The sequence below is a fragment of the Hippopotamus amphibius genome, chromosome 16, assembly GCF_030028045.1.
Source record: "Hippopotamus amphibius kiboko isolate mHipAmp2 chromosome 16, mHipAmp2.hap2, whole genome shotgun sequence".
Taxonomy (NCBI): domain Eukaryota; kingdom Metazoa; phylum Chordata; class Mammalia; order Artiodactyla; family Hippopotamidae; genus Hippopotamus; species Hippopotamus amphibius.
Genome location: NC_080201.1, coordinates 8,890,019 through 8,904,189, shown reverse-complemented (window position 1 = coordinate 8,904,189; position 14,171 = coordinate 8,890,019). Strand labels below are relative to the sequence as shown.

At 47.7% G+C, this 14,171-nt stretch overlaps 2 protein-coding genes across 2 annotated transcripts in view; one reads left to right on the top strand and one right to left on the bottom strand.

The window, feature by feature from the left end:
- WWOX (WW domain containing oxidoreductase) overlaps positions 1-14,171 on the top strand; it is a 964,125-nt gene that overhangs the window by 943,384 nt on the left and 6,570 nt on the right. The gene's annotated exons all lie outside the window — the stretch shown is intronic.
- The window catches only part of MAF (MAF bZIP transcription factor), a 366,703-nt gene continuing 364,639 nt past the window's right edge, over positions 12,108-14,171 (bottom strand). Inside the window, exon 4 of the transcript XR_009049780.1 lies at positions 12,108-13,542. The gene's annotated coding sequence lies outside the window, so the exon portion shown is untranslated. The remainder of the gene's footprint in view (positions 13,543-14,171) is intronic.

Genomic DNA, 14,171 nt, shown 5'->3' with positions numbered 1-14,171 from the left:
TTTTGTAAATAAAGTTTTATTGGCTCAAGTCCATGCCCGCTGCTTTGGTACCACAGGAGCAGGGCTGAGTAGCGGGAACCTTCCAGCGTTGCAAGCCCCAAATATTTACTGCCTGCCCTTTGATAAAGAAGGTTGGAGGACCCTTGAATTAGAAGATGAACTGGTTGGTGTTGCCTAAATTTTTTAAATTGTGGCTCAGTCTCTCACTTGGCTACATGTTGGAACAAAGTAGTATATCAAAAGTGATGTATCTATAATAAGATCCTCAGGGGGCGGGGGAGGGCGAACAAAGCTTGACTTCTGTTGATGAGAAGAGAAGGCTGTCAGAATTGCAGTTGGAAATCAGACCGTCCTGACTTCTCTTGTGCATGTTTCTGTGAATATTGTTTATTTAAAAGTAGCTATCACCGCCCAAAGGAAAGGCTTTCCTTTCCTCTCCAGCTCCTTGAGAGAAGCCCAGTTTTTACTTCTAGCTAGACGAAGGCCTTGGGGAAGTTCATGTCTTGCTCAATCCCTGAGGATCGTTTGAGACATCATTGGCAGAAAGTTTCAATCAAATCCTATTCAGACTGAGCGGAAAAGTTTTCAGTCGACAAAACCACCAAATAGGCCACCATAAAGAATGAATACCACCCACCCTCGACCTGGGTGAATGTGGGCTCACCCAAGATGTAATAGAGCTCTGAGCCCAGGGAGAGAGATGAGGCCGGAAAATGCATGAAATAAATCGTCTCTTTAAAAAATCACATAGTCCTGGGGATGTGTACTTCTAAGCCCAGCCTTCAATGGCAAAGCACTTAGGATGCAGTAAGTCGTTTAAACAAAATTAGTGGAAAAACGGGAGTTTCAGGGAGCAAGAGATAAGTTTTCTGGGCTCACCACACATCAGGTGATTTCAGCTAAAAATGGCTTAAAATCCTGCAATCGCTTGAAATGCCTTACATAAACTGACCAGGAATCTGGGGCATTCGTGCTCGAGACAATTTTCTTCTCCTCAAGATAAGGGATGGGGAATTAGTCATCGGTTATTTCCAGATAATGTAGTTAACACCTCGTGTCATATTAGCCGGGCTGGGAGCTCTGCTCTCAGGACCGAGATTGTTCCTGCCAGTTCTAATAAGGAATATGTGTATTTCTCAAGTCCAAGTAGCCACTGGTAAGTCACTTCTACAATCTGCCTGCTTTGGGGGTACAATGGGGACAAAAGTGCTCCCCAACAGCTGTTCAGTCATTCGTTTAGCTACTCACTCATTCATTCATCGCGTGGTTACTAAGTACCCCTCCACGCCAGGTCCAGTGCTAAATGCTGGAGAGACGTGTGTGTGTGTAAAATCTCATTGCCAAGGAGCTTATCGTCTGTTGGATTTTTTGCCCTCATCTATAAGAAATGATTTGGCAAATGGAAGACGTGGGGTTGTACCTGCTAAAGTCTCTGTTGACCAAGGGAAGGTTTAGGGTGGAAAGTCTTCTCTCTAGGTAGCATGGAGATTCAGAAACACCACCGAAGCTGACCCTCAGAAACAGAGAGGAGCCTTCCTCTCCCTTCTGTTTCGTTTACTTTTTTTTTTTTTTTTTTTGCTTCTCACTTTTTATTTCCTGTGTGGGGCCCACCCCCTTTGCTTAGTCTCACCAGGAGAGAGACAGAATAGTGAGAAGAACCCATCCATCCCTTTTTATATTTGAATCGCAATCTGCCACTTTCTGGCTGTGTGCTTGGGCAAGTTGCTTAAGCCTCTCTGCGCTCCCATTTCCTCACATGGCTGCAGGACTGAGGTGACGGATTCAGTGACTGGGGCGAAGGTGAATGAAGGAAAAGTCATTATTTACCCCTCGACCTTCACATCTTTCTGCGAGTTTGGCTTGTGAACGGTAGAGAGAAGTTGGTCTCTGAGGCCTGGACTCACCCAAGGGTTGTGGCTTTTTTGCCGTCTCTATTCTCTCTGATGCAGAGTCAAGGCAAATGCTTTCTAGTCCTTCTGGTGCTTTTTACTGGAATCTCACACTACAGAGTAGAAAGCACAGGCTCTGGAATTGGATCGAGCAAAGTTCACATCCAAGTTCGAGGACTCCTGCGTGCCCGTTGCCTACCCGCAGGGGCCTGGAAGTTCGTGCTTGGGAGGGTTGTAAGAACTCACAGTTCTGAGATTGCAAAGGGCTGGAATCTGAGGGGAAGCTGGAGTGTGGCTTAACTTCTAAATACCTTGACCTGAGCTCCCTCCTGCACCCGATCTACAACCTACCACAAAATCCCTGTGGCTGTGGCACCTGTCAGTTCTTTCCCAAAAGAGTCCGCTTACCCGGGAGCAGGCTCTGCTGATTTGCTCAAGCCACCCCCTCTGCTGTGCAGAGGGCGCAGTCCTTTGGCATCACCCGTTTCCCGGGGGTAAGAAGTGACGTCAAGATGCCAAGGGCGTCTGTGAGACTGTGTCTCCTGTCCTTCTGGAGTCAGAGTCTGGACAGCCCTCCAGCTACAGAGAGGCCAGACTCCAGAGGCAGCCCCGGAGCCCATTTCTCCCCAAAATGTCTGCAGGCGACCGCTAACCCCAGGGGCCGGGAGCCTCGCAGATATCCACACCTGGAAAGCAAGTTCAGGGACGAGAGAGCTCCCCAGAACCTCAGAAGCATCCTCTTTAGCCACTCGCCTTCTGTGCTCATGTGGCCTTTGGAGTCACAGGGCAGGGGTTCGAATCCCAGCTGTGCCACTTCCGAACTGTGTCGACCTGAGCAAGTTCCTTCATCCCTCTGTGCTTCAGTTTTCTGTAAACGGGGAGGCATAGTAACAAATCTGCTGCACAGGGTTTTTGTGAGGACTAAACGTGTGCGTGTGCATGTGCGTGTGTGTGTGTGTGTGTGTGTGTTGACACAGGCAGAGCAAGCTTACCCCAGTGTCTGGAAGTCATAAGCATAATATAAATGTAGCTCTCCTGTGAGTCATAACTTGCAGAGAACAACGGTGTCAAAACCATACCAACAATAATTTGGAAAGGAAATATTTTGACCACTCATCGTGTTTGTGTAGCAGTTGAGTTTGGTTGATTTATTTTCCCTCAGCCCTGCAAAGGATATTCGATCAGACGCCCATTCACCTCTTTAGAAATAGTTGTTAGCTACCTACTGTGTGCCAGGCACTGGGCTGGGTGCCAGGGCCCCCTGGCATTGAGGTCGGAGTCTGACAGCACACACCCAGCTACATCATAGGATTCAAGACGGACAGTGAAGGTCAGGAGGGGTGTCTGATGGAAATGTACATAGGAGATGACCCTGAACTTGGTAATGATGAGAGTTGCCGCCTGCCTCGTGTGAGAACTCTGCTTGGACGTTATGTGCAGTACCCTCCAGCCTTCCCCGTTCTCTTCCTCCCAGTCCCAACCTCTGCCCCCTCCCCCTGGTCCCCGAGTTCTGTGGTGGGCACTGGCACGTTGCTTGGTGCTTCCTCTTCTGTCGGCATCGCTCTACTGAGTCAGGAGTTCACGCTTCTCCATCTGCTCCCCATCTTCTAAATTTTTTGCTGTTGTTGATGTTTCTTGATCACTGAGTCAAACGCTTTTTTTTCCCTTTAGTATGCTTGTAATCGAATTTCTGGAGGGAGGGCAGATACAAGTGCCTGAGTTGAATCTACCAGGTGTGCACAGAGGCCCCCCAGAGTCTATGCTTTTTGGAGCACGCCGTATTCCCCACGCTGAAGGAGGAGCCGGGATCACACTGGCAGAGAGCAGCCATGACAGCGGCCACCCCCTCCGCTACCCCTACCCTGCCTTTATCTGCTGAGTGTTATGTCCAGCTCCGTGTAGATACATTACCTCCATGGTCTTCATTATCGAAATTACGCTGTCTGTATACCAGTAACTCAAGTTTGCAGGTGAGGAAGTGGGCTCAGAGTGGTTAAGTGTGTTTCTTAAAGCCACCCAGCTGTTGTTTCTGGTACTTTGGGGCTCCAGGAGGCAGACTGCCGGCTGAGATTGGCATGAGGCTCTTCGGGTTGTGCCCTCTGGGATCCACGCCTGTGGGGGAGCGTGGCCAGCAGGAGGGGGCAGGGGGAGGACTGAGCTGTGATGTAGGAGTGGAAGACCTTTCGCCAGTCCTGAGGAGACTGAAGCCAGGGCGACCCTTCAGAGATGTCCTGAATGGGACAGAGAAACCAGGCATGCGTCAACGTGGGTGCCTCCTGGAGAGGGAGCATCCCTGGGCAAGGCAGCTCCCTGTGGCTGAGGGCACTTCCTAAGAAGGGATCCAGACTTCAGCAAACTGCAGCCCAGCAGCTGGGGAAATGAGCGCCTCCTGGCTCAGGATGGGGATCTGGGGAGCACACCACAGCATCCACTTCAGTGTCACGGGCTGACTCTGAAGCCATATCCCTGTCACTTTAGGGTCCGTTCATGTCAGTGGGGTGCAGGGAGAGAGGGTAGGAAGAAGAGAAAGCTGGAGAGGGCTGCGTGTCCAGGCTAGGACCTCGCACCTTGCAAAGGAGGCGGCTGTGAGAGGGGATAATAGTCACATCTGATGGGAGAAGTGCTGTGTTTTGGGAAAACCTTCCAGGTGCTGGTACTTGGAATCCTAGAGGGAAATCAGTTGGCGGGGTTCACCTGATGTTCTAGCTACACCTGCATCAGGGATTTCATTTGAGAAGGGAAAGAAAATGTCACTCTTTTTGCTTTCCTTACATCACTGGTTTCTGTTTCTTATTTGAAAATGCTATTCCTCCCACAGGGGAAAGATTTGGTTAACTCAAGTGGTAAAACTATCTTTGTTTAAAATATTCTCTTTGAACGTGGGGACAGTGAAATCACTAAGGGCCAGGACAGGCTCTTCTCAGGCAGTGTAATCAGTAGGGACCTGTTTGTGTGTTTGTCTGAGGAAGTGACGAAACCAGAAGCAGTTGGGAGGTTTGGCACCTTTGCTAAAGTTAGGTGCAGTGTGAACACACACCATCCTCTTGCCTGCGTCGTCTCCTGTTGGTGACCAAACTGAACCAAGGGACCTTCAGCTGAAGAACACATGCCCTATAGCTCCACGGTTGGGATAACCAGAGGGTTATCTCTGCTCACCAGCCTCGTGACGTTGGACCAGAGGAGTCAAGTCTGAGTCTGTATAAGCCCAGCTTCCATTAACACCTGAAAAATAACAATTCACTGTCCTGAGATGTCCAGTCCTGTGAGGGGCCCTGTCCCCTCTTCTCCCTGGTACCCTACCTACCCGGTCTCCATTCCCTCCTTCCATATCCTCTTTTTTTAATTGAAGTATAGTCGATTTACCATATCGTGTTAATTACCGCTGTACAGCAAAGCAACTCGGTTATACACAATATATACATTTCTTTTTTTATATTCTTTTCTATTATGGTTTATCTTAGGATACTGAATATAGTTCCCTGTGCTCTACAGTGGGACGCTGTTGTTTATCCATTCTCTGTATAAAAGCTTACATCTGCTAGCCCCAACCTCCCACTCCATCCCTCCCCCCCGTCCCCTCCCCCTTGGCAAGCACCAGTCTGTTCTCTATGTCCGTGTTTCTGTTTCATAGACAGGTTCATTTGTGTCATATTTTAGCTTCCACACATAAGGGATATCATATGGTATTTGTCTTTCTTTCTGACCTACTTCACTTGGTATGCTCATCTCTAGTTGCATCCATGTTGCTGCAAGTGGCGTTATTTCGTTCTTCTTAATGGCTGAGTGCATTCCATTGTATATATGTACCACATCTTCTTTATCCGTTCATCTGCCTATGGGCATTGAGGCTGTTTCCATGTCTTGGTTACTGTGACTAGTGCTGCTGTGAACACAGGGGTGCATGTATCTTTTTGGATTAGCGTTTTGTCTGGATATATACCCAGGATTGGGATTCTCTTCTTCCTGGTACCCTACCTACCCTGTCTCCATTCCCTCTTCCTGTACCCTCTTATTCCCACCTGCAACCCTGCAGGGTCCTAGATCCTGTGTCCCTAAATGAGAGACATCTTGGGGGGTAGACAGGTGTATTTGTCATCACATATGAATTCCACCTGCTGTTACAAAGGACCTAAGGCCACACATGTGCTGTTTTCAAGGATGCTGAACTCATAGGGAGCAAAGTTCCCAGTGAGCCGGGGAAGTCGGGAGGTCTGGAGTCGGGCCGATCTGGGTTTGGATCCTGGTGCTGCGTTCAAGTATTAGCTATGTCTTGTTGTGGAAAGATCTGCTATGAGGATCGTGCAAAATCTTGACCTAGAGATGTGCAGTAATACTCCCGCGGCCCTTAGGGTGTAAACATATCCCCGTTTACCCTGGTGCCAGTGCTAAGCGTGGGGGTCTGGAGCCCACGTGATTGGGCTTGGCGCCTGCCACTGCCACTTGCCCTTTGACCTTTGCCTCTTTGGGCTTCAGGGCCCTGCCTGTAACTGGGGAGCGTGAATGCAAAGTGCAGGCCCTCCCTGGAAGCGTTCGAGGCACGTACATCCCTTAGCGCGAGGGATGCTCACCACAGTCAGAATGCAACGAACAAGAAAGGTCCGTTCCTACGTCATTTCACTTGCTTGAGCCTCAGTTTCCCGATAAATAAAATGGGGACAATGATACCTCCATGGGATTCTGGCAAGAATTCAGCAAAAACACTAGGGCTGGGCACCTAGAAATTTCCATAGACGGTATCTGCACCCCATGTGGGATTCATACATTAGGGCCCTGCCTTGTAAGGTCACTCCTTTAGGAATCCAGAGGGCAGAGACCATAGAGGACAGATTTTTCAACCACCTCAACAGATTGATGGCCAGCTACACAACTGGCTGTGTCCCCGCTGACACCTGGCTTGGTAGCTACTAACGTATTTGTGCATCGTCCTTTTTTACAAGCCAGGCACTTGTGAGAGGGTGACTCCTATCAGGTGTGGCAGCCAGAGGGGGAAAGAAAAAGCAGAGTAAGATGTCCCTCAGTGGCCCCGTTGTCCTGAGGTCAGCATTTCTCCGAACTGTGAGGGCAGGAGAGTTTAACTGCAGTTGGCTGGTGGGGAGCCTGCCTGGTGCATGTGGCCAGACAGCCCACAAACGCCCAACCATAAACCTGAGCCCTGCCAGCTTCCAAGACCTCCCTTGCATGAGAAGCAATTTGCAGAAGAGGAACAGGGCAGGGGAGGGGCATCGGACCCCTTAAGGGGTATTGTCCAAAACCACAGGCAGGCAGAAATGATGCCCCCAGACTTGAGGACGCCAGGCCAGCAGCCAGGGGTCGGAGGACCAAGACATGGAGCTCAGAGAAGAGGAAGAAGGTCCCCGAGGCTCTGTGGACAGGGACACGGCCAGGGAGGGAATAGGTACCTAGCCTGATAGGGCTACTTTTCCATGTTTACGCATAATCCCAGGATGCGCTGCAGTGAACGGGGCATGGGGTCAGAGCAGGCATTAGCCATGAACAGGAACAGGGGCTTTGAACCGAGACAGACTCAGATGGGATCTTGGCTCCATCACTGCCCAGGCTCCTGCCTGTGTTTTCACCTCCCTTAGCCTCGACAATAGTACCTGCCTGGTGAGGTTGTTGTGCGAATCAGAAGTAATAATAGGTCCTTGGCACAGAACAGGCTCGCGGTGACGAGCAGCCGTTACCATAATCATCACTGCTTTGTGGTTGTCGGTGGCTATTACAGTTGAGGCCGGACTAACCCTCCCTAAGGCAGCTGTTAAGTCTCATACTCACCTGACATGACATGAAGAACTCAGGATGGGTTTGCAAGGGAGATGATTAAAGGGCTGCAAGGTGATGGCTGTGACTGTACCTGGGTTGGGCCGTGGCTAAAGGGGAGGTGCTGGGGCAGGTGACAGGTGAGTTTCTAGAGTGAAAGCCAAAAGGAAGGTGATGTGCAGGTTTCATCTCTCCCAGGGTTTGAAGGGGAAGGAGAGGGGGATCGGCTAGGAGGATAATGTCTGACCAATAGAGAAGTTTACACCTGGACTTAGGGAACAGCATGGAGTTGCTGAATGGGCTGCCTGTAGTCCCTGCCAAAATTGTCGGGATTGGGCTGTAGTTGTCTTTTAGCTTCTAAAACTCGGAGTATGTAATTTGCCGTAGCTAGAAGGGGGAGTGTGAACTGGAGGATGAGTCAGGCCAGAGGGTTTCCCAGCCGACCTTCTCTTGTGGTCCAGACACCAGCAGCCCTTGCCTCTTGCCTGTGACAGCATCCGTTCCGCGTCCTACAGCAGGTTGACTTTCACTGCACGTGTCTCCCATGCAGTCTGCCCATCCCTCTCTCTCAGAGTTTTGGGTCCAAATCACGGACACACGCAACGTGCCAGTGGGCATCAGTGTTTCTGAACCTGGTGGCATGTTTTCCGTGAGTGAGTATAACCCTTCGCCTTCGGGAGCTGTATTAGAATCAGAAGCCAAATGAAATAGCCACCAGGTGAACAGATACAAATTTACATCCATTCATACGTGGGTCCCTTTTGCTCCTGAGCTAACTGGTTTCTGGGTTCTGAGTTGGAGGCCCCCAGATCTGCCTGCCTGGTGGGAATAGTGTGAGAAAACCAGTTTTCATGCTTTGAGGCAAAAATTCAACCAGTGGAATAAGAGAGACAGGGTTAACTGACCCCACACGGTATAACGGAGATGCATAGGGGCCCATCTGGGCATGGGTTTCAAAGAGGATGTCAGCACTTACCGGGTGGAGGACATCAGGCCAGTCCACACCACGGCTGTGCCTCAGTCTTCTCTTCTGTAAAATGGGGTTAATACCACCCCCCCCCCCCCCGGGATGGAGCCGTGTATTTTTCTAACGTTTTATTATAGAAGTGTTCAGATAGAAAATTTGAATGTGGCAACCGCCCATCTACCCAACACCTAGATTCTACATTTTTACTGCACTTTTAAAAATTTAATTCTCATTTTATATTGGAGTATAGTTGATTTACAATGTTGTGTTAGTTTCAGGTGTACAGCATAGTGATTCAGTTATACATATACATACATCCACTCTTTTCCAGATGTTTTTCCCATACAGGATATGACAGACTATTGGGTAGAAGTCCCTGTGCTATATAGTAGGTCCTTGTTGATTATCTATGTTATATATATTAGTATGTGTATGTTAATCCCAAACTCCTAATTTATCCCTTCCCCCAGTCTTTCCACTTTGGTAACCCTGAGTTTTTGAAGTCTGTCTGTTTCTGTTTTGTAAAGAAGTTCATTTGTATCATATAGATTCTACATATCATATGATATTTGTGTGATCATATGGTATTTGTCTGTCTCTGTCTGACTTCATTTAGTATGATAATCTCTAGGTCCATCCATGTGGCTGCAGATGGCATTATTTCCTTCTTTTTTAATGGCTGAGTAGTAGTCCACTGGATATATGTGCCACATCTTCTTTACCCGTTCATCTGTCGATGGATATTTAGGTTGCTTCCGTACCTTGGCTATTGTAAATAGTGCTGCAGTGAATACTGGGGGTGCATGTATCTTTTCAGATTATAGTTTTCTCCAGATATATGCCCAGAAGTGGGATTGCTAGATCATATAGTAGTTCCGTTTTTATTTTTTTTAAGGAATACTGCACCTAAAAAAAACAAACTGCACTTGTTCCCTTATCATTTTGTCCATCCCCTTTTCTAGGAATCATTGCCCAGGGATACTTGGAGATTTATAGTAGATATGTGTGAAGGCCAGGACAGGGGGCACGGCCTGGATTTTTATAGCATTTAATACATGATTGTGGCCATCATTCAAATGTCAGTGCCCCAGTTTCATATACGTGAACTTGGTTCTGGTTGCTGTGGTCGGGGAACCAGAGGAGCAGTGGAATCCATGGTTAGCCTGGTACCCAGAGATGCTGGGTAAAGACTGGTGTGAAAAGTGACTGTCTCTTGAATTTCTTGCTTAGAAGGTGGAAATTTCCACCCACCCTATTTTTAAGCCCCTCAAATGAAGGACAGGTGAGCTATTTTGATCTCTGTGCTTCCTCCTCCAAATTTTTAATAAGCAGACCTGTAGCCACGTTTGAACTAGTATCTGTGGTGTGCTCAGGAAATCTCCAAATGTTATCACTAATCCTCCCAAGAACCCAGTGAAGGGACTGCTATGATGCCCATTTCATAGATGGAGAGACTGAGGCTCGGTGTCTTGTGACAGAGCTGCCCGGTGGCAAAGTCAGGACTCGAATTCATGTATCTCAGGCTTCAGCTGCTGGGCTTTTCCCACCATCCCACACCACCACCCAATCTGCAAAAGTACCCATCTCGTTCCTCTCCCCACTCCTTATTCTCATGCCCTCCATGACTAAAGGGATGAGACTGATTCTTGTTCAGTGAGGTGAGAAAGGATCCCTCCCGTCCCAGGTGAATGCAGGGGGCCTTTTAAAGGGAAAACCGCAGGCAGCTGAAGGCTGCTTCTTCACTGGCTCTGCAGGGGAATTGGCTTGGATTTGTACAGGATGCCAGAGCTGGCTCAGTTTTCTAAAGCCCTAACTTTACGGCATTCTTCAAGGCCCCAGAGAGTTCCTTGTGCCATCAAATTAAGTTTGGAAACTTCAATAAAAAAGTCCCGAAGGAAACTGTCAATTAATGCATTTACACTGAAGCCTCATACTTGGGAAAAACATCTTCAAAAGCAAATGCTGTTTTCCAACCATTAGAAGGTTTATGTGCAGCTTGGTTTCCATAGATACCTGAGGTAATGGCCTCCTTCCCCTCATTGAAGAGTGAGTGTCGCTCGATTTCTTTCTTTCTTTTTACCTTATTCTTCCACACATTTCCCCCTCCATCCCCAGGTAGGAAAATGAAAGATAACTAAATTGAAACCTGGCAGTGAGATTTGTCTGAAGAAGACAGTTTGATTTATAACCCCGAGGGTCTTCATCTTTGCTCCCCTAATATTTCATGGCTTCTGCAAATAGTGTTGCGACGTGCAGGGTGGAGATGGAGAATTTTCAGCGGATCAGATGAGTTCCCCATCACACACAGAAACGCACTTGAGAGGGAGATGGTGATGGTCTGTTGATGAGTACCTGAACTTTGGGTGTAGACAAGAGGTGTCTGTAAATAAAGTTTTATTGGAACACGGCCATGTGCACCGGGGGATGTGTCATCGCTGGCTGTTCTCAGAACAACAGTGGCAGGTCTGAGTAGCTGTGACGGAGACCATAGGGCCTCCAGAGCCTAAAACATTTCCTCTGTCACCCTTTGCAGGAGAAGTTTACTTACTGACCCTTGGTATGCAGGAGAGAACTGGGGTTTGAGAGGCATTTAACAGTATTGTCACTTTGAGTCGCAGCGAGGCTAGCACGTGCTTAGTTTCTGCATCTTTTGAGATGGCAATGACAGGGTCCTTTCTTAGGGTTGTGGGGATATAAAACCTCTAGCTCTGTGCTTGGTACATAGTAGGAGAACTACAGGTCCAAATTATTTTTACTCTGAATTCTTTTGCTAGAAAAACCCAAAGACGCCTACCTTAAGATTCTAGAAGCCCTTTAGAAGACCAAAGCAAAGTATGTAAAAACCCAAGCCAAATACTTCAGCCACTGTTCCTGGGCCCGGTAGATGCCCAGGTGCCCCTTTCCTGGCAGCAGGTGAGGGAGCCTGAGTGCGGGACCCTGTCGAGAGAAAAGCAGGCAAACAAAAGAAACCACAACAGTCTAGGAAGAAATCTTTAATTTCTAGTCAGCTTTCAAGAGTTTGGGAGAGGTGTGTTTTTTTGTTTTTCGTTTTTTTTTTTTTTCCTTTTAACAAACCAGTTCAAGTACATGCCTTCAGATTATAAAAGTACCTGAAATTGCCTAGAGTATCAGCATGCAGAGCTTGTTAGTATTTACATATATTTACATAGGGAAACAAGAGAAAGATCTACAGGTATTTACAGTCTACATAAAGGTGGCCTAATTGTATTTCCTAAAATACAGTAGATGAGTAGTCAGTACATGCATATTTAGAGAATATTTGCATGATAGAATGCGATTAAAAAAAAAAAGACATACCTTTGTAACTTTCTATGCTAAGGTATTGCATAATCAAGGTAATTTCGTGTGTGTGTGTGTGTGTGTGTTTTGTTTCTAGTCTATTTGCATCAAGTGCTTTAAAATGTTCCCTAACACCGAGGCAGAATTATTTACCCTGGCAATTAAAGCAACAGCATACGTGATCATTTCCCACTAACTAGCAACACGCTGCTGGTGAGTGAAGTATCTGTTGTTTCTCCTTTGCCCATCGAACACCGTGACGAGATCTGTCTATGCGAAGGCAGTGCCTGAGCTCTCACCATTAATTATGGAAGTAATATAAATGAGACGCTCTCTGCAGTATGTTCTAAATGAAATATTAACAAGGCCAGCGTCTTCGAGCCTGAGAAATGATCCGTTGGAGAGAGCCCTCTGTGAAAAGGCACAAACCTAACACAGACGTGCTCGACTTGAAACGGTGTGGCTGGACATGGGGAGCCTGCCCATGAGAGCTGATCATTGCAGACTCCATCCTCTTAGTTCGTTTCTGGAAGAATTAAGAGTTCGTTAATTTCTTACCACGATGTGGCCCCATCAGAGAAGACCCTGTGGGTTTTATCCGCACCCCCACCAGTGCCTTTTCAGTACTGTGTCATAGGCTCTCCCTGTGTCCTAAGTATAAATGAACCGTCAGCCTTAGAATGGCACCAAACAGCCTGTTCAGGGTTTGCCTGCTCATAAAAGAGTTCAGCTCTTGGTTTTCTAAAAGAGCCAGCATGGCAGGCCAACTCGGTGGTGTGATTCTGTGCAGAAGAAGAGAAGGGGGGAGCTGTCTGTTTCATTTGCACTGTGAAGATATGCTTTGCACCACTGTATTAGAATTGAACCCACTCATTCTGCCTGGCAATAACTTCAAAGGTTTATTTCAGTATACATGGCAAATACAGAGGCATACATTTATATACAGTATACAGAGCTAGCTAGAACCGAGGTTAAAGAAGTAGGGTAAAAATGTAGAATGTTTCAAATTAACACATGCTACATATCTTCTTTGAGCTCTTATCAACACTCAGTAGTCCTTCCGCACTAGTGTCCAGGTGGCCGGGTTGGAAACTCTCAGGAATGGGCCATCAGAGTTGTCCCAGGTCGAAGGATGATGCTTATTTTGGTGGCACATTTCTAAGATCCTTCTGCTCAGCCAAACTAACCTGTGGGAAAGTGGACACCCCAGTGCAGTTTTCCTTCCCAGCAAGAGAGCTCCCATTTGAAAAGCGATGTGGGTACCCCTGGCAGCATCAGCGCGGAATCCCCAGGGGATGCTTTCATGGATATAAGAAAGATGTTGTTACGGGTGTAACAACGTCTTCTCTTATTTTTAATGAGATCGTCTCTCCAGCCCAATCCATTCTAGAACATCTTTGGCACAAATGGAAGGTAGCACAGGCATGAATAATCTCACCCACCTGGATTGTACTCAGCCATTCCTTTTTCCTTCCCTCCTCTGGAGGACGTCCCACTCACCAAAGCACGTCTAGAAATAACAGCAGGTCTCAGGACGATGAAATCATTCTCAGTAGTCCACGTCCACTCTTTTGAGACCAGCCATCAATCTGTCATGAAACCCTTGCAACATTCATGGCAAGGATTCTGGAACACAAAATGGGTATGAAAGGGGCCTCATTCATGTCAAGGGAACATTCAGAACAGTTCAGCCAATTGAAAACACAGTCCTGAAAAGCTCCCAAGGTCACTCTGACCTGAAATGCTGCCGATTAGCCCAGGCAAAAATCCTCTGGAGCCTTGCTGTCCAGAACAAACATGGCTCTGGACCTCTCTGGATGTTGGGATTGGCTGCCCATCCCTCCCCCAACCGAAGGCTTGGGAAGATAACTTTGTTCTTCTGCCTGTAAAAATCCTTTCCAGCTTTCCATCCTGAACCTACTGGTCCCTGGGCTTGTTCCTACGGAGATGTCTCAGAGCATCCCAGCAACCGTCCTCCTGACTTTCCAACTCATTCTGCCCTGGTCTTCAAGTCAATCTCTTAAAACTCCTTAACGATCTTGCTAGAGATTCATGCCTTTTTTCAAGGAGACTCGTCTGGTTGCTGTAGCCTGATGTGGATTTGAGGACATGATATTTGGGGTGTCTGAATTGCAAATAAGAAAGCCTCCATGTCATCGTGATTCTCTCCCAACGGAGGCCTGTGAACATCCGCTGCTATGGGAAAGCTCTGTCGCCTTTGTGCCCGTTAGACATCTCACTCAACGTGTCCTCTG